The sequence below is a fragment of the Macaca fascicularis genome, chromosome 10 (assembly GCF_037993035.2).
Source record: "Macaca fascicularis isolate 582-1 chromosome 10, T2T-MFA8v1.1".
NCBI classification, from domain to species: domain Eukaryota; kingdom Metazoa; phylum Chordata; class Mammalia; order Primates; family Cercopithecidae; genus Macaca; species Macaca fascicularis.
Window position 1 is genome coordinate 36439689 of NC_088384.1, and position 20759 is coordinate 36460447.

The 20759-nt window shown below is 49.8% G+C and overlaps 1 pseudogene; it reads left to right on the forward strand.

The window, feature by feature from the left end:
• Positions 1-1143: 1143 nt before the first annotated feature.
• On the forward strand, positions 1144-20183 carry LOC102139777 (uncharacterized; annotated as a pseudogene).
• The last annotated feature ends 576 nt before the right edge of the window (positions 20184-20759 follow it).

Below are 20759 nucleotides of genomic sequence, written 5' to 3' on the forward strand. Positions count from 1 at the left end.
TCAAATTCTTTCTTCTGAGGAGGCAAGAATTGAGGTTGTTTCAGTTGTGTATGGATTCACCACCGGGAACTCGGATACCTTCCACCGGTAACAGGTCGAGGATGCTAGGTGAAAATGTGATGGAAGCTGCATGCTTTTTACAAATGTAGTGGTTCTCATGTCCAGCCACAGCCACTGCACCTGTGTGAAAGTCCCCTTAATAAACCTATGTCTTTTTCACTGTCTCCAGATCTCTTCCTCTACCCTTCCACACGGTGCCTTCCCTACTGGAGTAAAGTGGGGTTCCGCAGGGCACCCTCTCCCTGCAATTTTTTTTTTTTTTTTTTTTGAGATAGATTCTTGCTCTGTCACCCAGGTTGGACTGCAGTGATGTGACCTCAGCTCACTGCAACCTTCGCCTCCTGGGTTCAAGTGATTCTTCAGCCTCAGCCTCCTGAGTAGCTGGGATTACAGGCGCCTGCTATCACGCCTGGTTCCTTTTTTTTTTTTTTTTTTTTTAGTATTTTCAGTAGAGAGGGAGTTTCGACATGTTGGCCAGGCTGGTCTCGAACTCCTGGCCTCAAGTGATCCGCCTACCTCAGCGTCCCCAAGTGCTGGGATTACAGGCCTGAGCCACTGCACTTGGCCTCTCTCCCTGTATCTTCTTGTATCTTCAAAGCCAAGAAGGAGCTTCTGCCCCCTTGGTTAGGGTCGGGGGCCCAGAGGTCCAGGATCAAGGCTACGGCTGCCTCCCAAGGAGGTGCATCCCTGCAAGAGGCTGCATCCAGCAGTCATGGAAGAGGCTCCGCTGGGGCCTGCTCCAATTCCTGCTGGGGAAAGCAAGTGGAGGTGCCCCTTGAAAAACGGTGATGCCACCAATCTCAGGGGTTCTGTCCTGGCCTGTGGCCCTGGATCATCCAGCCTCTGCTGGGATGGGGAGGAGACGACGCCCTTCTTGGCTGGAGCTGAGGGTGGGGGTCCCGCTTCCCCAAAGGCCTAGCCCTAGATTCCAGCCACAGGTCCTACTGGGCAGCGCCTGGCGCCACCCCGCCCCTCCAGGCCTGGCACTCGCCCTCAACAAACATGGCGCCGACGGCCTCACGCGCCTCACGCCGCAGGCGCTTCGCGCGACAGGCCCGCAGGGCTCCGCGGGCGCGGCTCTCATCCCCTCAGACTGGCTGACAAGACTGGGAGCGGGAAGTATGACCTGGCTGGTGGCGGTGTCCTGGGCCGCTCTGGGGCCGCTGTTGTGTGGCTGTGCGCAGGCGCTGCTGGGCGGGATGCTGTACACCCGGGAGAGCTCCTCGCGGGAGCGCAAGGAGCTCCACTCCCTCTGAAGCTTCCAAACCCACTTCTCCGACAACCGACGCCCGGGCTTCCAGGAGCAGAGGTACCTGCGACCGCTGCGAGAGGCGCCCGGATGCCCGGCGTTGGGAATGGCGTAAGCCCCGGCGCCCTGCACCCTCCTTCACCTGAGTGCCCCAGAGCTGGGTCGGAGGAGATTAAAGGTCAACGGGCTTGGGGGCGCGGGGTTGGAGGACGGGGGAACCGGGGGGACTAGGGAGACTCAGGAGGGCCAGGGCGGAGGAGGCGGGAGGAGGAGGAAGCGCTCCTGTCCAGCCGCCTCCGGAGGCGAAGGCTGAGCCCGGGCAGTGTCCTTTCTAATATTTATTTTTAATTTTTAAAATGTTTTTGAGACTGGGTTTGGTCCTGCTGCCCAGGTTGGAGCGGAATGGGGCAATCCTGACTTCTGAGCTCAAGCGATTCTCCCGCCTCAGCCTTGCAAGTTAGCTGGGACCGCCATGCCTAATTTAAAAAAAAAGAAAGAAAGAAAGAAACTTGGTGGGGCTTGGTGGCTCACTCCTGTAATCCCAGCACCTTGGGAGGCCGAGGCGAGTGGATCACCTGAGGCCAGGAGTTCAAGACCAGCCCGGCCAACGTGGTGAAACCCATCTCTACTAAAAATAAAAAAATTAGGCCGGCGTGGTGATGAGCACCTGTAATCCCAGCTACTTGGGATGCAGAGGCAGGAGAATTGCTTGAACCAGGAAGGCGGAGGTTGCAGTGAGCCGAGATCTCGCCACTGCACTCCAGCCTGTGCGACAGACTGAGACTCTGTCTCAAAACAAAAACCAACTTTTTCATTTTGTTTTGTTTTTCAAGATACAGGGTCTCAGTACCTTATCCAGGCTGATCTCGAGCTGCTGACTTCAAGCCATCCTCCCACGTTAACTTCCCAAAGCGCTTATTACAGGCATGAGCCACCAGACACTCGTCAGGCCTGAGGGGCCGGCCCTGCACAGAGCTGGGCCCGGGGATCAGGAGGAGGGGACAGTTTAGACCTTATGATGTCGGCTCTGCCGAGGGGGGAAGGTACCTAGGTTTTCAGGGTTCAGATAGAGGACAGACAGTGACATCAGGCCAAGGACGCCACCCCTGTTGCCCTTCTGACTTGGATGTGGTCAGTAGAGAAGTGGGATCCGGTGAGGTCTGGGCCGCGTTTGCCTGTTCTACCTCCTCTTTTTCTTTGTCTTTTTTTTTTGAGAGAGAGTCTCACTGTGTCACCCAGGCTGCAGTGCGATGGCATGATCTTGCCTCACTGCAGCCTCCGCCTCCTGGGTTCAAGCGATTCTCCTGCCTCAGCCTCCCTAGTAGCTGGGACTACAGGCGCCCACCACCACTCCCAGTTAATTTTTGTATTTTTAATAGAGATGGGGTTTCATCATATTGGCCAGGCTGGTGTCGAACTCCTGACCTTGTGATCCGCCTGCCTCTGCCTCCCAAAGTGCTGGGATTACAGGTGTGAACCACCATGCCCAGACTACATCCTCTGTTTCTGTTTTTGTGGTATTCAGTACAAGAGAAAGAGAGGAGAGGGCTGGCTGCCAGCGTGGGCCTCACTCACAGTGTCCTAAGCAAAGCTCCTTCATCCCCCTAACCAGCCTTCCTCCCTGTGACAGACAGTCGGTCATTTGCATCTTAGTCACAGGTCTGAACTTTCTTGCCTTTGGCTGGGATGTGCCCCTGGGTTCACCCCGTCTCAGGAGATACTGGGTGCCATCTGCCCCAACGAGGGTCTCCTGACCCCAGTGGCCCAGGTGTACAACCTGCCCTGGCAGTAGACCTGTCATCAGCAAGCTATCTGTCTTTTCCACCAGGAATCCCCACCATGTGTCAGGGCTTGTTTTAGGCCTGGGGCCACAGCTGTGCAGCACACTGGTCCCGGATCCCTTTGGGGGCCTAGGAGCTGAGCCCAGCTCTTCTCTTTGCAGCCTGGCCCCACCTTGGACATACCGGTTCTCTCCATCTTCAATGACATCAGCTAGGACTGGGCATTTTGTCAGCTGGGTGTGGTATGAACGGGAGGTGACCCTGCTGAAGCGATGGATCCAGGACCTGCACACAAGAATGGTACTGAGGATTGGCAGTGCCCACTTCTATGCCATTGTGGTCAGTGTGGCCAGGAGCAGGCAGGGCGGGTGGGTGGGCACAGCTGCTGAACAGCACGGGACCCTCAGATTGCACTCGCAGCCTGTTTCCTGGGGTGGGACGGTGGGGGGCCTTACCCTGCCCTGGGGGCTGTGCCCTGTGTAGGGGGATAGGTGGCCTGATCTACCCTACTGGGATGTCATTCTTCCCATCTGACTGGCAGGACCCTGAGCCCCATGCTGCGGGTTATGTGAGGGCATGCCCGATAGCAGAGCCCCTCCTCATGCCCCGACCTGCCACCCCCTCCCCATATCTCCTATGTCTGCAGTGGGTGAATGGTGTCCACACGCTAGAGCATGAAAGGGGCAACCTCCTCTTTGAGGCTGATGTCAGCAGCCTGTTCCAGGTGGGGCCCCTGCCCTCCTGCCTCTGCGTCACTGTCGCCATCAAGAGCACGCTCACCCCCCCACCGTGCCACCAGGGACCATCCGTACGTGACCGACACGTCCAAGTGGGTACCATCCTGCCTCCACTGCACGCACCCATCTTCCCGCCCCACCCTGTGGTCTTCCTGCCAGGGACAGGGTGGCCTTTGCAGAGAGGAGGCCCTGATCTGGGGGGCATGTGAACTGAGGGCAAAAGACCCGTGGCAAGGGCCCAGCGAACCACAGTCCTCCCGCCCTAGGTATCCCAAGGGTTACTTTATCCAGAACACAGACTTTGACTTCTTCAACTACAGAGGACTGCAGTGGTCTGTGCTTCTGTACACGACACCAACTACCTGTATCGATGACATCAACATCACCACCGGTGTGGAGCGAGACAGTGGTGACGGCTTCTGGTAGGATCCTCCCTCAGCGGGGCCCAGGGTGGCTCTGTTTGTTCCCTATTTGGAAAGCTCTCCCAGGAAAAACGTTCTCCCAGCATCTCTAAACCTTCACAGGTTCCCGTCCACCTACGAAGCTAAAATCCAGGCTGTCTGAGCGGGCACGGGCTCCCAAGATCACTCATGTGGTTGATCTCGCTTGGAGAAGAGGGGTCTGGCCTAACGTCAGATAGCTCAGGCTGGCAGTCCTGTCCCTTCCCCACGGTGCTGCTCTCACTCTAGCTCCCTTTGCTACACATTGTGATCAAGGAACAGGCAGCTTTGGAGGGCTGGGTGCGGTGGCTGACACCTGTCATCCCAGCTCTTTGTAGGGAGGACTTGGTAGGAGGATCACTTCAGGCCAAGAGTTCAAGACCAGCCTGGGCAACATAGTGAGACCATCACCCCCAAAAATTAAAAAATTCACCAGACATGGTGATGCGTGCTGGTAGTCCCACCTACTGAGGCAGGAGAATCAGTTGAGCATGGGAGGTCAATGGTGCAGTGAGCTGTGACCGCGTCACTGCACTCTGGTCTGGGCAACAGATGGAGACCCTGGCTCTTTTATTTGTATTTGTTTTTGAGCTGGAGTCTCACTCTGTAGGAGCCCAGACTGGAGGGCATTGGTGCACTCTTGGGTTCACTACAACGTCTGTCTGCCAAGTTCAAGTGATTCTCCTCCCTCAGCCTCCCAAGTAGCAGGGATTACAGGCACCTTCCACCGTGTCCAGCTAATTTTTGTGGGTTTTTTTTTTAGTAGAGACGGGGTTTCACCATGTAGGCCTGGTTGGTCTTGAACTCTTCACCTCAGATTACTCACCTTCCTTGGCCTCCCAAAGTGCAAGGATTACAGGTGTGAGCTACCGTGCCTGACTGGGATACCCTGTTTTTAAGGGGAAAAAATTTTTATTTATTTATTTATTTTTAATATATCTTTTTCCTTTTGTGAGATGAGGCCTTAGACTGTTGCCCAGGCTGGACGGCAGTGGTGCAATGATTGACAACTGTTTTGGGGCCGCAGTTGTAAGTTTCAAAGAATTTAGGCTGGGTGTGGTGGCTAATGCCTGTCATCCCAGCACTTTGGGAGGTGAGACTTTCGCAATGGCGAGATCTTGGCTCATTGCAACCTCCGCCTCCTGGTTTCAAGTGATTCTTCTGCATCAGCCTCTGGAGTAGCTGGGATTACAAGCATGCGCCACCACGTCTGGCTAATTTTGTATTTTTAGTAGAGACCGGGTTTCTCCATGTTGGTCAGGCTGTTCTTGAACTCCCGACCTCAGGTGATTCGTCTGCCTCGGCCTCCCAAAGTGTTGTGATTATAGGCATGAGCCACCGCTCCCGGCCTTAATTTTTTTTTTTTTTTAACTAAAACAAGGTCTCACTGTGTATCCCAGGCTAGTCTTGAACTCGAGACTCAAGTAATCCTCCCACTTTGGCTTCCCAAAGTGCTGGGATCATAGGTGTGAGGTACCATGCCCAGCCAGGTTTTTTAACTGTAGCAATTTACCATACTAATTTAAGATGTTCATAAGAAGGAAGCCAGGTACAAGGGTATGTGTGAACTTTGTGCTGTCTTGACAATTTGTCTGTAATTGTAAAACTGTTTTAAAATTAAAAGTTTACTCAACTTCCCAATGTGCTGCTAAAGAAAAAAATAATAAAAACATTAAAAGTGTTTTATTTTGAAAATATTTCTTATTTATTTTTTTGAGACAGGGTCTCACTCTGTCACCCAGGCTGGAGTGCAGCAGTGCAATGTTGGCTCACTGCAAGCTCTGCCTCCCAGGTTCAAGCAATTCTTCCACCTCAGCCTCTCAAGTAGCTGGGATTACAGGCATGCGCCACCACACCCGGCTGATTTTTGTGTTTTTAGTAGAGACGGGGTTTCACCATGTTGGCCAGGCTGGTCTTGAACTCCTGGCTTCAAGCAGTTTACCCACCTTGGCCTCCCAAAGTGTTGGGACTACGGTCGTGAGCCAGTGTGGCTGGACTATTTTTAAATACTTTTTAGAACCAAAGTCTTCTTATGCTGCTCAGACTAGATTGTAACTCCTGTGCTCAAGCAATTCTCCTGCCTCAACCTCCTGAGCAGCTGAGACTACAGCTTGTGTCACCACACCCAGTCAAAAAGTTTATGTTTCTTTTTTTTAAAAAAGAGAGGGCTTAGGACTTCTTGGAGCACAGAATTCAAATAGCAATTGAGTCCACAATTTTGCTCCCTTCCCTCTGGATCTTTCTTCCTGAGTGCCTGTGAAAAACAAGCTTTGGCCCTGCCTGTGCGGCTCCAGCCCACTGGTGATTGTCCTTTCCTGACAGCCAGTCCTGTGGACTCTGGGCTTGCTTAGCCAACCCCACAAATGCAGAAGCCAAGCTTTTACCAATCTATCTATCTATCTAGATGTATGTCTGTATATATTTTTTTTGTTTGTTTGTTTGTTAGAGATGGAGTCTAGCTTTGTCACCCAGGCTGGAGTGCAGTGGCGCGATCTCAGTTCACTGCAATCTGTGCCTCCCGGGTTCAAGCAATTCTCCTGCCTTAGCCTCTCGATTTGCTGGAACTGCAGGCATGCACCACCACACCTGGCTAATTTTTGTGTTTTTATTAGAGACAGAGTTTCATTGTTTTGGCCAGGCTGGTCTCAAACTCCTGACCTCAGGTGATCTGCCTGCCTCGGCCTTCCAAAGTGCTGGGATTACAGGCATGAGCCACTGTGCCTGGCTAGAAGCCATCCATTTCTATATCTATGCAGATGTGTGTCACTATATGTTTGTGTATATCTGAATCTGTGTATCTTTCCTACTGGTTCTGCTTCTCTGGTTTGAACCCTAACACAACTATTTTTTTTTTTTTTTTTTTTTTTTGAGCTGGCATCTTGCTCTGTCACCCAGGCTGGAGTGCAGCAGTTTGATCTCTGTTCATTGCAACCTCCTCCTCCTGGGCACAACTAGTATTTTATAATCTGTTAGGAATTCAAATATTTTTCAAAAGATCAAACTACATATTTAAATACATTTCAAATACAAACTTTAAAAATCATACTATGAAGCGTTAAGTAAGATTCTACATTATTAGGCCAGAGACGGTGGTTTAGGTCTCTAATCCCAGCACTTGGGGAAGCCAAGTGGGGTAAATTGCTTGAGCTCAGGAATTTGACACCTCCCTGGGCAACATAGCAAGACCCTGTCTCCACAAAAATAGAAAAATGAGCTGGGCATGGTGGTGCATGTCTGTGGTCCCAGCTGTTTGGGAGGCTGAGGTGGGAGGATCACTTGAGCCCAGGAAGTTGAGGCTGCAGGGAAGCATGACTGAGCCATTGCACTCCAGCCTGGGTGACAGAGTGAGACCCTGTCCCACCCCCCAAAAAAAGTTATCATCATTATATAATTGTACTCTAAATTATTAGCAAAATGAAAGAAAATTAAGCATTATTTAAAAATAGGCAAGGTGCAGTGGCTCATACCTATAATCCCAGCACTCTGGGAGGGCAAAGCAGGTGGATCACCTGAGGTCAGGAGTTCGATACCAGCCTGGCCAACATGGTGGAACCCCATTTCTACTAAAATTGCAAAAGTTTGCCCAGTGTGGTGGTGCATGCCTGTAATCCCAGCTACTCAGAAGGCTGAGACAGGAGAATCACTTGAACCCAGGAGGCAAATGTTGCAGTGAGCTGAGATGGCAGCACTGCACTCCAGGCAGGGTGAAGGAGCGAGACTGTGTCTCAAAAATAAATTAATAAATAAATAGCTAAACAGTTGGTTCAAATGGACATAAAGATGGAAATAACAGACACTGGGAACTCCACAGGTGGGGAGGGAAGGAGGGGAAAGGGTTGAAAAACTGCTCATTGGGTACTATGGTCAGTGTTTGGGTGATGAGTTCACTAGAAGCCCAAACCTTAGCATTTTGCAGTGTACTCATGGAACACACCTGCACATGTGCCCCATGAATCTAAAGTTGAATACAATAAAAATAATAAACTTGGTGCAAAAGACAATTTTAGAAGTTTAATCATAAAACACTTAAGATAAAATAGCACTGATTTTTTTTTTTTTTTTCAGGCAGTCTCATTCTGTCACCCAGGCTGCAGTGCAGTGGTGAGATCTCAGTTCACTGCAACCGCCATCTCCTGAACTCAAGCAATTCTCGTGCCTCAGCCTCTCCAGTAACTGGGATTACAGGCGCACACTGTCCACCTCCTGGGTTCAAGTGATTGTCTTGCCTCAGCCTCCTGAGTAGCTGGAATTGGAGGCACCCACCCCCGTACCCAGCCAATTTTTTTATTGTTAGTGGAGAGGGGGTTTCATGATGTTGGCCAGGCTGGTCTTGAACTCCTGACCTCAGGTGATCTACCAGCCTTGGCCTTCCAAAGTGCTGGGATTACAAGTTTTAGTCACTGTGCCTGGCCAAATATTTTTCTCAAAGTCCTTCATGTTTAAATAATCCCATTTCATTTTGATGACTTTGAGATTATCTGACAGAATTCTTGGAGAAAAGGTTAGGACTGTAATCTTTTTATTGACACCAAGCAGTGTGTTTTGCTCCAAAAAAATCACTCTGCTTTCTTTTGATCTTTCGGTTTCTTCATGTATGAATATGGATTTGTTTTTTTTTTTTTTTTTTGAGACAGTGTCTCACTCTGTTTCCCAGGCTGGAGTGCAGTGGTGTGATCGTGGCTCACTGCAACCTCCACCTCCTGGGTTGAAGTGATCCTCGTGGCTCAGCCTCCTGAGAAACTGGGATTACAGGTGCACACAAACACTCCCAGTGAATGTTTGTATTTTTAGTAGAGATGGGGTTTCAGCATGTTTGCTGGGCTGGTCTCGAAATCCTGACCTCAAGTGATCCGCCTGTCTTGGCCTCCCAAAGTGCTGGGATTACAGGTGTGAGCCATTGTGCCTGATCTAGATGGAGATTTTAATCGATTCCCCAAGTCAGTTTCAATTCTGTCATGTTCATTATCTGCTTCTTCAAAAAGTCTTTGAACCAGAGCTAAGAATAATATTATTGTATCAGTAGCTGGACGCAGTGGCTCACGTATGTAATCCCAGCACTCTTCGAGGCCAAGGTGGGTGGATCACCTGTCAGGAGTTTGAAACCAGCCTGGGCAACATGGCGAAAACCCGTCTCTACTAAAAATACAAAAATTAGCCAGGCACGGTGGCAGGTGCCTGTCATCCCAGCCACTTGGAAGCTGAGGCACGATAATAGCTTGAACCAGAGGTTCAAGACAGAGGTTGCAGTAGTTGAGGCTGTGCCACTGCACTCCTGCCTGGGCAACAGAGGGAGACTCCACTCCATCTCAAAAAAAAAAAAAAAAAAATTATTATTACATCAGATGCTCCGTTTTGTTGGTGTTATTTTCTGACTCTCGAAGATAGTAAAGTATAGAAGTGTGAAATATGGAAAAATTATTATTATTTTTTGAGACAGAGTCCCTCGCTCTGTCTCCCAGGCTGGAGTGCAGTGGTGAGATCTTGGCTCACTGCAACCTCCGCCTCCTGAGTTCAAGTGATTCTCCCACTTCATCCCCCTGAGTAACTAGGATTACAGGTTTGCGCCACCACAGCTGGGTAATTTTTGTATTTTTTGTAGAGACGGGGTTTTGCCATGTTGGCCAGGCTGGTCTTGAACTTCAAACCTCAAATGATTCACCCGCCTTGGTCTCCCAAAGTGCTGGGATTACAGGTGTGAGCCACTGCACTCAGACTGGAAAAATTATTTTTAAATTAATTAAGTGTATCCTTGTTCAATTTGGAATTTTAGTGAATCAAAAAACTCCATGAATAGTCTCAATACAAAATAATTCAGATTTCAGATTCAGGCCAAAACAATAGTATTACACCAACCAACATACCAGTATTTCCATATTTAAAGTGAGCACAACAGGCTACGTGCGGTGGCTTGCCTGTAATCCCAAGACTTTGGGAGGCAGTGGTGGACGGTTCACTTGAGGCCAGGGGTTTGACACCAGCCTAGCCACCATGGTGATACCCTGTGTCTACTAAAAATACAAAAATTAGATGGGCGCGTTGGCACGTGCTTGTAATCCCAGCTACTCAGGAAGCTGAAATTTGAGAATCACTTGAATCCAAGAGGCGGAGGTTGCAGTGAGGTGCGAGCTGCGATGGCACCACTGCACTCCAGCCTGCGAGAGTGAGACTCTGTCTCAAAAATTAAAAAGGGCACAGTGCATAAGGATATTGGAAAATCAGAATGCTGGAGACCAAGGTAGAAGGAGTAGGGTAGAACATAAAGAGAATACATTCTCAATGAATGCTTCTTGGAATAACTCCGTGATATTTTAGACAATTACTGCATCTGCAGTAAAACAGACCTAAAGCTAATGAGTGAGTTTCCTTGCTCTATTGGTGAACTAATTAATGTTTTTTTCCTGAGAGCTACTGTGTGGCCAAATGGGCATTCCTGAGTGAAGACTCGCTATGGGCAGCATTCTGCTAGGATTTTGTTCTTTCCTTTGTTTTGTTTTGTTTTGTTTGTTTTGAGATGGAGTCTCACTTTGTTGCCCAGGCTGGAGTACAGTGCAAGCTCCGCCTCCCAGGTTCGTGCCATTCTCCTGCCTCAGCCTCCTGAGTAGCTGGGACTACAGGCACCTGCCACCACGCCCGGCTAATTTTTTTGTATTTTCAGTAGAGACAGCGTTTCACTATGTTAGCCAGGATGGTCTTGCTCTCCTGACCTCGTGATCTGCCCACCTCAGCCACGATAGCCTTGAACTCCTCGGCTCAAATAATCATCCTGACTCAGCCTCCTGGATAGCTGGGGCTATAGGTGTGTATCATCCTGCCCAGCTATTTTTTTTTTTTTTTGACTTTTTCTGCAGAAACAAGCTCCTGCCATGTTGCCTGGACTGGTCTCCAATTCCTGACCTCAAGTAATCCTCCCGCCTCAGCCTCCCAGTGTTGGCATTACAGGCATAAGCCACTGTGCCAAGCCTTTTATCACATCTTGAAGTCAGTAAGAAGTAGATCATCTCGTCTGGCCGGGCACGGTGGCTCATGCCTGTAATCCCAGCACTTTGGGAGGCAGAGGCGGGCAGATCACGAGGTCAGGTATCGAGACCATCCTGGCTAACACGGTGAAACCCCGTCTCTACTAAAAACACAAAAAATTAGCGAGGGTGGTGGTGGGTGCCTGTTGTCCCAGCTGCTTGAGAGGTTGAGGCGGGAGAATGGTGTGAGCCCAGGAGGTAGAGCTTACAGTGAGCCAAGACCACACCAAGGAACTCCAGCCTGGGCAACAGAGCGAGGAGACTCTGTCTCAAAAAAAAAAAAAAAAAAAAGGATTATCTCAGACCAGAGCTTTCAGAACAAGCCAGTATTTTGACTATTCTTGGCCCTTTGCATTTTTTTTTTTCTTTGAGACAGAGTTTTGCTCTTGTTGCCCAGGCTGGAGTACAATGGTGCAAGCTCAGCTCACTGTAACCTCTGCCTCCCAGGTTTGCGTGTTTCTCCTGTCTCAGCCTCCCAAGTAGCTGGGATTACAGGCATGTGTCACTACACTTGGCTAACTTTTTTGTGTTTTTATAGTAGAGATGGGGTTTGCCATGTTGGCCAGGCTGATCTCGAACTCTTGACCTCAGGTGATTCACCCGCCTGTGCTTCCCAAAATTTTGGGATTACAGGCATAAGCCACCACAACCAGCCTGCATTTTCATATAAATTTAGAATTAGCCGGGTGTGGTGGCAGACATATGTAATCCTAGCACTTGGAGAGACTGAGGTGGGAGGATTGCTTGAGCCCAGGAGTTTGAGGCTTCAGTGAGCTGTAATTGCACCACTATACTCCAGCTTAGACAACAGAGCAAGAGGCTTTCTAAAAAAAAAATTAGAATCAGCTTGTCAATATTTTTTTTTTTTTTTTTTTTTTTTTTTTTTTTTTTTTGAGACGGAGTCTCGCTCTGTCACCCAGGCTGGAGTGCAGTGGCCGGATCTCAGCTCACTGCAAGCTCCGCCTCCCGGGTTCACGCCATTCTCCTGCCTCAGCCTCCCGAGTAGCTGGGACTACAGGCGCCCACCACCTCGCCCGGCTAGTTTTTTGTATTTTTTAGTAGAGACGGGGTTTCACCGTGTTAGCCAGGATGGTCTCGATCTCCTGACCTCGTGATCCGCCCGTCTCGGCCTCCCAAAGTGCTGGGATTACAGGCATGAGCCACCGCGCCCGGCCAATATTTATTAAGAAATATGTTGAGATTCATCCTAATGATGACTGTTTAAAAAAAAAAAAAAAGCGCTGGACGCAGTGGCTCACATCTGTAATCCCAGCACGTTGGGAGGCCGAGGCAGGCAGATCACAAAGTCAAGAACTCGAGACCATTCTGGCTAAAACCGTGAAGCCCCATCTCTACCAAAAATACAAAAGAAAAGAAAAAAAGCCGGGCGTCGTGGCGGGCACCTGTTGTCCCAGCTACTTGGGAGGCTGAGGCAGGAGAGTGGCGTGAATGCGGGAGGCAGAGCTTGCAGTGAGCCAAGATTGTGCCACTGCACTCCATCCTGGGTGACAGAGGGAGACTCTGTCTCTAAATAAATAAGTAAATAAATAAGAAAAGAAAGAAATCTGTTTAGATTTTGATAAGAATTACATGTAATCTACAAATCACTTTGAGGAGAACTGATCTTTATGATATTGAGTATTCCAATCCATGAACATGGTCTATTTCTCCAGACTCACACAAATATTAATGAATGCAGAAGAAAACATCAGGATGGTAGGGTTGTTGATTCAGAGAACACCCATGGGAATGTCATTCTGGCACTACTTGCCTTCTAAGGGCTGCCTCTGCTCCTTACTTCCTTTTTCTAGGTTGCCCGATTATTATGTGAACTTGTCCTATGCCCAGTGCTGATTGATTCAGGGAAACGCACCTGCCCAGGCCAGTCCAATAAATGTCCTTATACAGATTTTTCAAACGGAGACTGAAAAAGAGTTGAACTAGGCTCTCTGATTGCAAAATATAAAGTTTAGGAGCGCCTGGTAACCATGCTTCAGATTATGTGAACTAGAGGGTTGGGGGAATTGCTGAGAAATAAGGACAAATCTCAAAGAAACGGAGACATGACAAGAGAAGAGAGTGGTGTTTGAGTCTGGCTCCACAGAGTTCTTAAGGCCAATGAGTTCTGAGAGATAGTCAGAACGATCTTGTTTATGAATTCCATGAGACAGTCCATAAATCTGTCTTTAGGCTTAAGCTAGTTTGAGTGGCGTTTCTGTCACTTGGAACAAGAGTCCTGACTACTGCAGTTGAGTGAAGTTAAAAGGTATAACCTCAATAGGTGAGCTAGCTCTCGCTTTCAAAGGCTTCTAGTTTGAATTACACTCCATTCCCTCTGGTGCCCCTAGAAAGAGCCTTCTGTAACACAGGCCTGCAACTGGCAGACATGCTTTTTTTTTTTTTCTTTGCAGGAATTTTACTGCCTTGATTTGCGACAGATTATCAGAGGTGGGCACGGTTATCCTCTCTTTCATACAGGATTTATCACATGTAAGTATTTGTCTTATGTTTGGATGCTACATTTAGGTTAGAATTTAATGATCATATATCTCATCAAGATTACCCACATGATCACTCTAAGGCTGTTGTAAGCCTAACTGACAAGTATTCCATATGTCAAGATGTTAAGTGCAATGCAAAATAAGATGCAAGCATCAAATGGGACTGAGAGAGAAATGCTAGAAATCTTCACCTTTACTGCCTTTCTTGATGATAACCTTGCATCCTGTGAGGGAAATAGTGTTACAGTGATAGAAAGATAAGATTCTGAAATTGGAAGAGATTGGAGGCCAGGTGTGGTGGTTCATGCCTGTAATCTCAGCATTTTGGGAGGCCAAGGTGGGTGGATTGCTTGTACGCAGGAGTTCCCGATGAGCTGGGCAGCATTGTGGGACCCCATCTCTAAAAATAAAAATTAAAAAAAAATTAACTGATTGTAGTTGCTCATCCCTATAATCCCAGCTACTCAGGAGGCTGAGATGGGAGGATCGCTTGAGGAGGTCAAGGCTGCAGTGAGCTGTGATCATGCCACTGCACTCCAGCCTGGGTGACAGAGTGAGACCCTGTCTCAAAAAAAAAAAAAAAAAAAAAAAAAAAAGATTGGAGGGAAGAGTTTTTGAAGATACTGTGGTGCAGGGAAAGGGTGTGCCATGTATATGCAGAGGGTCCTCAGCTTTCCAAACTTAACTCTGGAACAGGATACCTTTCATACATTTCATATACTGTATACTGACAGACCCAACACACTTTTCAACGGACACATTTGAGCCTTCTTTAAAAAAATTGTTTTAAGACAGAGTCCTGCTCTGTCACCCAGGCTGGACTGCAGTGGCACAATCTTGGCTCACTGAAACCTCCATCTCCTGGGTTCAAGCGATTCTTCTGCTTCAGCCTCCCAAGTAGCTGGGACTGCAGGTGCGTGCCACCATGCCCAGCTATTTTTTTGTATTTTTAGTAGAGGCGGGGTTTCACTGTGTTAGCCAGGATGGTCTCGATCCCCTGGCCTGGTGATTCCCCCCACCGCCTCGGCCTCCCACAGTGCTGGGATTACAGACGTGAGCCTCTGCGCCTGGCTGTACTACTTTGAATAGGTCTTAATAGGTATTAATTGTTAATTATTTTTAAATTGATTTCAAAAATCTCCTACAACATGGATGAATCTTGAAGATATTATACTTAGTGAAATAGGCCAGCCACAAACAAATATCATTTGAATCCACTTTTATGAGGTACCTAGAATTGGCAAATTCACATAGACAGAAAGTAGATTTGAGGTTATCAGGGCGAGGGGGAAGGAAGAATGGGGGACTGTAGTTAATGGGTTTAGAGTTTCTGTTTGGGAAGATGAAAGAGTTCTGGAGATGGATGGTGGTGAAGGTTTCCCAATAGTGTGAATGTAGTTAGTGTCACCGAGCTGTACATTTAAAACTAAAGTGGAAATATTGATGCTATGTATGTTTGAGTGCAATTATAAAAATGGATCCAGGTGTGGTGGCTCACACCTGTAATCCCATCACTTTGGGAGGTTGAGGAGGGCAGATCACCTGAGGATGGAATTTCAAAACCAGCCTGGCCAACGTGGAGAAACCCTATCTCTACTAAAAATACAAAAAATTAGCCAGGCGTGGTGGTGCACGCCTATAATCCCAACTACTTGGGAGGCTCAAAAAACCCAAATCAAAAACAAAAAGAAAAATTATCCAGGTGTGGTGGTGCATGCCTGTAATCCCAACTACTTGGGAGGCTCAAAAAACCAAAATCAAAAACAAAAAGAAAAATTAGCCAGGCATGGTGGCACGTGCCTGTAGTCCCAGCAACTTGGAGGCTGAAGTAGGAGAATCACTTGAACCTGGGAGGCGGAGGTTGCAGTGAGCCAAGATGCCGCCACTGCACTCCAACCTGGGTGACTGAGCGAGACTCCACCTCAAAAAACAAAGTTTTTCTTGAAAATAAAAAATAAAGGTCAGTCACGGTGGCTTAGGCCTATAATCCTAGCACTTTGGGAGGCGGAGGTGGGTGGATCATGAGCTCAGGAGTTTGAAACCATAATGGCCAACATGGTGAAACCCTATCTCTACTAAAAATAGAAAAATTAGGTGAGCTTGGTGGTGTGCGCCTGTAGTCCCAGCTAGTTGGAGGCTGAGGCAGGACTCTCAGTTGAACCTGGGAGACGGAGGTTGCAGTGAGCCAAGGTCGCATCACTGCACTCCAACGTGGTGACAGAGCAAGAATCCATCTCAAAAAAGAAAAAAGAAAATCTCGCTGGGCATGGTGGCTCATGCCTATAATCCCAGCACTTTGGGAGGCCCAGGAGCTCGAGACCAGCCTGGGCAACATGGTGAGACCCCATTTCTACCAAAAAATATTACAAGAAAAATAGCTGTGCGTGGTAGCACATGCCTGTGGTCCCAGCTACTCAGGAGGCTGAGGTGTGAGGATCACTCGAGCCCAGGAGATCAAGGCTGCAGTGAGCTGTGATGGCACCACTTTATTCCAGTTTGGGTATCAGAGTGAGACCCTGTCTCAACAAATAAATAAGCAAATAAACAAAGAAAAATCTTATGTTCACATCACAAAACCAATCACCAATTACTAGACCAGCTTCTAAGGTAGAAACACTCTGGTCTGAACCCCTGGCAGGGAGCTTGCACCCAGTAAGCCCCAGCTCAACACCACATCCTTGTATCAAAGAGAGTTTGAGATTAAAATCCAGAAAAGCAAAGTTCACTCTTCTTGTGGTTTTGGAGTCTCAGAAGGTGGTTTTATTGTTTCTTAATTATATTGAGCCTTCTTTTAGCTTTAAAGGGAATGTCACCGGGTACGGTGGCTTATGCCTGTAATCCCAGCACCTTGGGAGGCCAAGGTGGGCAGATCACCTGAGGTCAGGAGTTCAACACCAGCCTGGCCAACATGGTGAAATCCCATCTCTACTGAAAATACAAAATTAGCCGGGTGTGGTGGCACATGCCTGTAATCCCAGCTACTCTGGAGACTGAGACAGAATTGCCTAGAACCTGGGAGTCAGAGTTGATGTGAGATCACGCCAGCCTGGGTGACAGAGCGAAATTCTGTCTCAAAGCGAAAAAAAAAAAAAAGAATGTCTAAATGCAGTAACTAAGTACGCAGAAGCCGTTTCAGTGTGGGAGGCGAGGTGACTGAGTCCAGGGACTCCAGGTTTCTGGCTGAGGGACTGAGACCGCCCATGGTCATTGTGATGAGTTGAAGGTGGAAAATGAGCTGGGCTGGGGGAAGGTGGTCATCTCCTCTGGATGTGATTAGTTTGAGAGTCCTGTTGGGTAGCTCACTGGGCATGGTCAGTAGGCAGTTGAGCTGAGAGGGTTTGGAGCTGGGATTGACTCCAGCCTCACCATGTGGGCAATAGTGGGGGTCACAGAGTGTGAAAATGGCCAAGAAAGAGGACTGGGTGGGGGTCTGGGGTAGTCAGCAGCTGGTCATGGGCCATGGAGAAACAGATGCCAGGGGAAGAGGAAAGGGGAGTCAGACCCCAAGGGGAAAAGAGTCACTGGAAGGAGGGACCAGCCCCGTGTCACATCCAGCAGAGACACCAGGTACAGCAGAAGGACTTTGGACATGACCATGAGGAGTGCCTTTTTGGCCATGACCTGGGAGAGATGGGGGTGAGAGCATGGGGGACCACACCATGTCCCCAGCACAGAAAACAGTGCCTGGTAGACAGGATGGATTTATGGCTGGACGGACAGGTGAATGGATGGATGAATGGACAGATGATAGATGGATACAAAGACGGATGAATAGATGGACGGATGGACAGATGGAATGAATGATCAGAAAAGGCTTCATGAACAATGTGAGACTGAGCTGCATCTCCCTGGATAGATATAAAAGCAGAAGAATCTTGTCTTGAGTCGGGAATGACCCAGTGTCCTGGTCCAGGGAGGAAGTCAGCCTGGCAGCCTGGCTTGACTGGGGACACTTGTGGTGGATTTCAGAGGCCCTTAAAATGGGGCCAAGTGAAGTTGAGCAGATCTGAGCCAGCTCAGCACTCCTCAGCCACACCACACAGCTGCTTCAGGGGATCTGTCACTCAGGGAGTTGCTGGGACCCACTGGGCCAGCGTTGCCATCGGCACCAACAGCTTCAGAGAGTGGGACACAGGCTGGGGTGACTCCAAGGCTGTGGGCGGCACCTGCTGCAGAGAAGTGACAGGCACAGAGACACTACTGGGATACTGGGCACCCCCTGCCCTGTGCCTAGGTCACAACCTCCACACTGCAGCCCTGTACCCCTCACACCCAGCAGGTTCCTGCTCCAGCACAGCTCCTGGACTGGCCCCAGGTGCTGGCCCCGGAGGTTTCAATCCAAGCATAATTCACCGAGGCATGTGTTTGGCAGCGGGACCCAGCTCACCGTTTTAGGTAGGTGGCTCTGATAACTTTCCCCAGCCTGTCCCACCCTCTCCTAATCTCGGGAAAAGTCTGCTTTCTTTCTCTGGGGCTTCTTCTCTGCCCTCCAAGTCTTAAGCATGGAACCCTTCCTTTCTCCATGGAGTTTGAGGGAAGCGGGCTAGTCTCAGGGTATCCTGCAGGAAGGGCCAACACAGTGGGAAAAGCCGCCTTCAGGTTCCAACAGCAGGACACAGCCTGGTCCCAGTGCCTGTGTTGGGATTGGGCAGGGTCAGGGCTCCTCCCCTCTCCCAGAGCGGATGTCTGAGTGACGGACAGAGGCCAGTTCTGATGAGGGACCCTGCAGTAGCCTTAGAGACAGTCCCCAGGAGCCCAGGGTCTAGGCTGAGGGCTGGATGCTCCTCCAGCCTGGGAGGGCCACACGGGGGCCTGGGGACACAGGGGTCACCCCAAGGGGAGACCAATGGAAGGCACAGAGAGGACTCTGGGTCTAGGCTGTAGCTCTGTGGCTTGCGCTGGGTCAGGACCTGGGGACACCGAGGAACAGATGAGACTGGGTGAGACTGAGAGAGTCCAACTCTCCCAGGACAGTCACAAGAAAGGAGAGGGTCTCTTGGGGCAGAGAAGTGTCTGTCCCTGGAGTCCCGTCACCTCTGGGGTCCAGTATCTCTGTTCATGGGTTGACCTCCCACCTTCATTGGAGGAAGGGCACCTTAGACTCAGGAGGTGACTAGCGGGGAGTAAATGTGGGTGCAGAGAACTCCAGGGCCACCATGTGAAGTCCAGGGGCATCAGAGTCTGCTGGGGTGGGCATGGGGATTGTGGTGACCGAAGTCTGGGCAAGCATTCCCAAGAACCCAGCGGATGTGAAGGATCCTGTGGTCGGGCTGGTGGGACGGGGGCGACGGCAGAGCCCCAGGGTTTGTCTGGGTGGAGCCTGTGGTTTACCAGGAGAGGTGAGTGGGCCAAGCTGGGGCACAGCCTGTTGCCCCAGGGGACGGGAGGCTCCAGGCCATGCCAGGCCTGGGCCTTCCCACACCGTGCCAGGACAGGTTTGTGTGCTGTGGGAGAGACTCCTAGATTCTAAACTCAGACTCCGGAAACCAGGAAGGAGGGAGCACAACCTGCCCTGGGTACACACGGGAAAACCGAGGCTGCAGAGGAAATGACTGGGCCAGGATGCCTGGAGAAGGTGACTTGGGAAGGCCCCTAGGAAGATGCAGGGTTGTCTGCTCTCCAGCGGGCTCCAGTGGAAAGGAGGGAATGAAGAGGGAGGGAGAGACCCTGGGTGGACCAGATGGCCACACCATGAACCCTCCCAGAGACTTTAGACAGAGAGAGGCGCTCCACAACACCGCACACTCCCTGTCATCTCTTACCCCTTCCTCTGTCCACACAGGTCAGCCAAAGGCCACCCCCTCGGTCACTCTTTTCCTGCCATCCTCTGAAGAGCTCCAAGCCAACAAGGTCACACTGGTGTGTCTCATGAGTGCTTCTATCTAGGAATCTTGACGGTGCCCTGGAAGGGAGATGGTACCCCCATCACCCAGGGCGTGGAGATGACCACGCCCTCCAAACAGAGGAACAAGTGCATGGCCAGCAGCTACCTGAGCCTGACGCCTGAGCAGTGGAGATCCCGCAACATCTTCAGCTGCCAGGTCACGCATGAAGGGAGCACTGTGGAGAAGACAGTGGCCCCTGCAGAATGTACTACTTTGAATAGGTCTTAATAGGTTTTAATTTTTAATTATTTTTAAATTGATTTCAAAAGTCTTCTACAACATGGATGAAACTTGAAGATATTATACTTAGTGAAATAGGCCAGCCACAAACAAATGTCACCGTGGAGAAGACAGTAGCCCCTACAGAATGTTCATAGGTTTCCAACCCTCAACCCACCTACAGGGGCCTGGAGCTGCAGGATCCCAGGGGAGGGGTCTTTCTGCATCCCAAGCCATCCAGCCCTTCTCCCTGTAGCCAGTAAACCCTCAATAAACATCCTTTGTCAACTAGAAATCCTGCTGCCTCTCTTCATTTCTTATCTCTCATATAATTTGATGCTTCTCCTGGGTGCTCAGTGTGGCATTGGGGGAATCCTGGCACCAGTGGGAAAGCAGCCTGGAGGAGAGGATCACAGGCTCCCAGGCATGTCCCCTGGGGAAATAGGCCAGGATAGGAGGAGTCGGCTCACTGAACACCGGTCCATCCATTCTCTCCCACCTCCCCTTCCTCCTTGCAGCTTACCCTCCAACTCGCTGCCTGCCTTCTGGAGGGAGCTATTTCTGGCTGAGCCTCCAGATACACCCTCTGTCCTTGTCCTGGACCTTCTCCCCACCCATGGCCTCTCTTTCCTCAGCCTGGAAATCCTACTCTGGGCCTGGAGTCCCTCTGCTTCTGGCTCTGCCCCCTGGAATGCCGTCCTTCCTCTCTGCCCAACTCCCCACCCACAAGGGCTGGGCTGTCTAGGACACTCCAACACCATCAAATTCATGAGCTCTTAAATTTTGGGCCTACCTTGATTTTTCACCTGACAGCAGGTTCAGAGGTGTGAGAAAAATAGGAGAAAACCAGGAAGGAAACACACATGAAAGG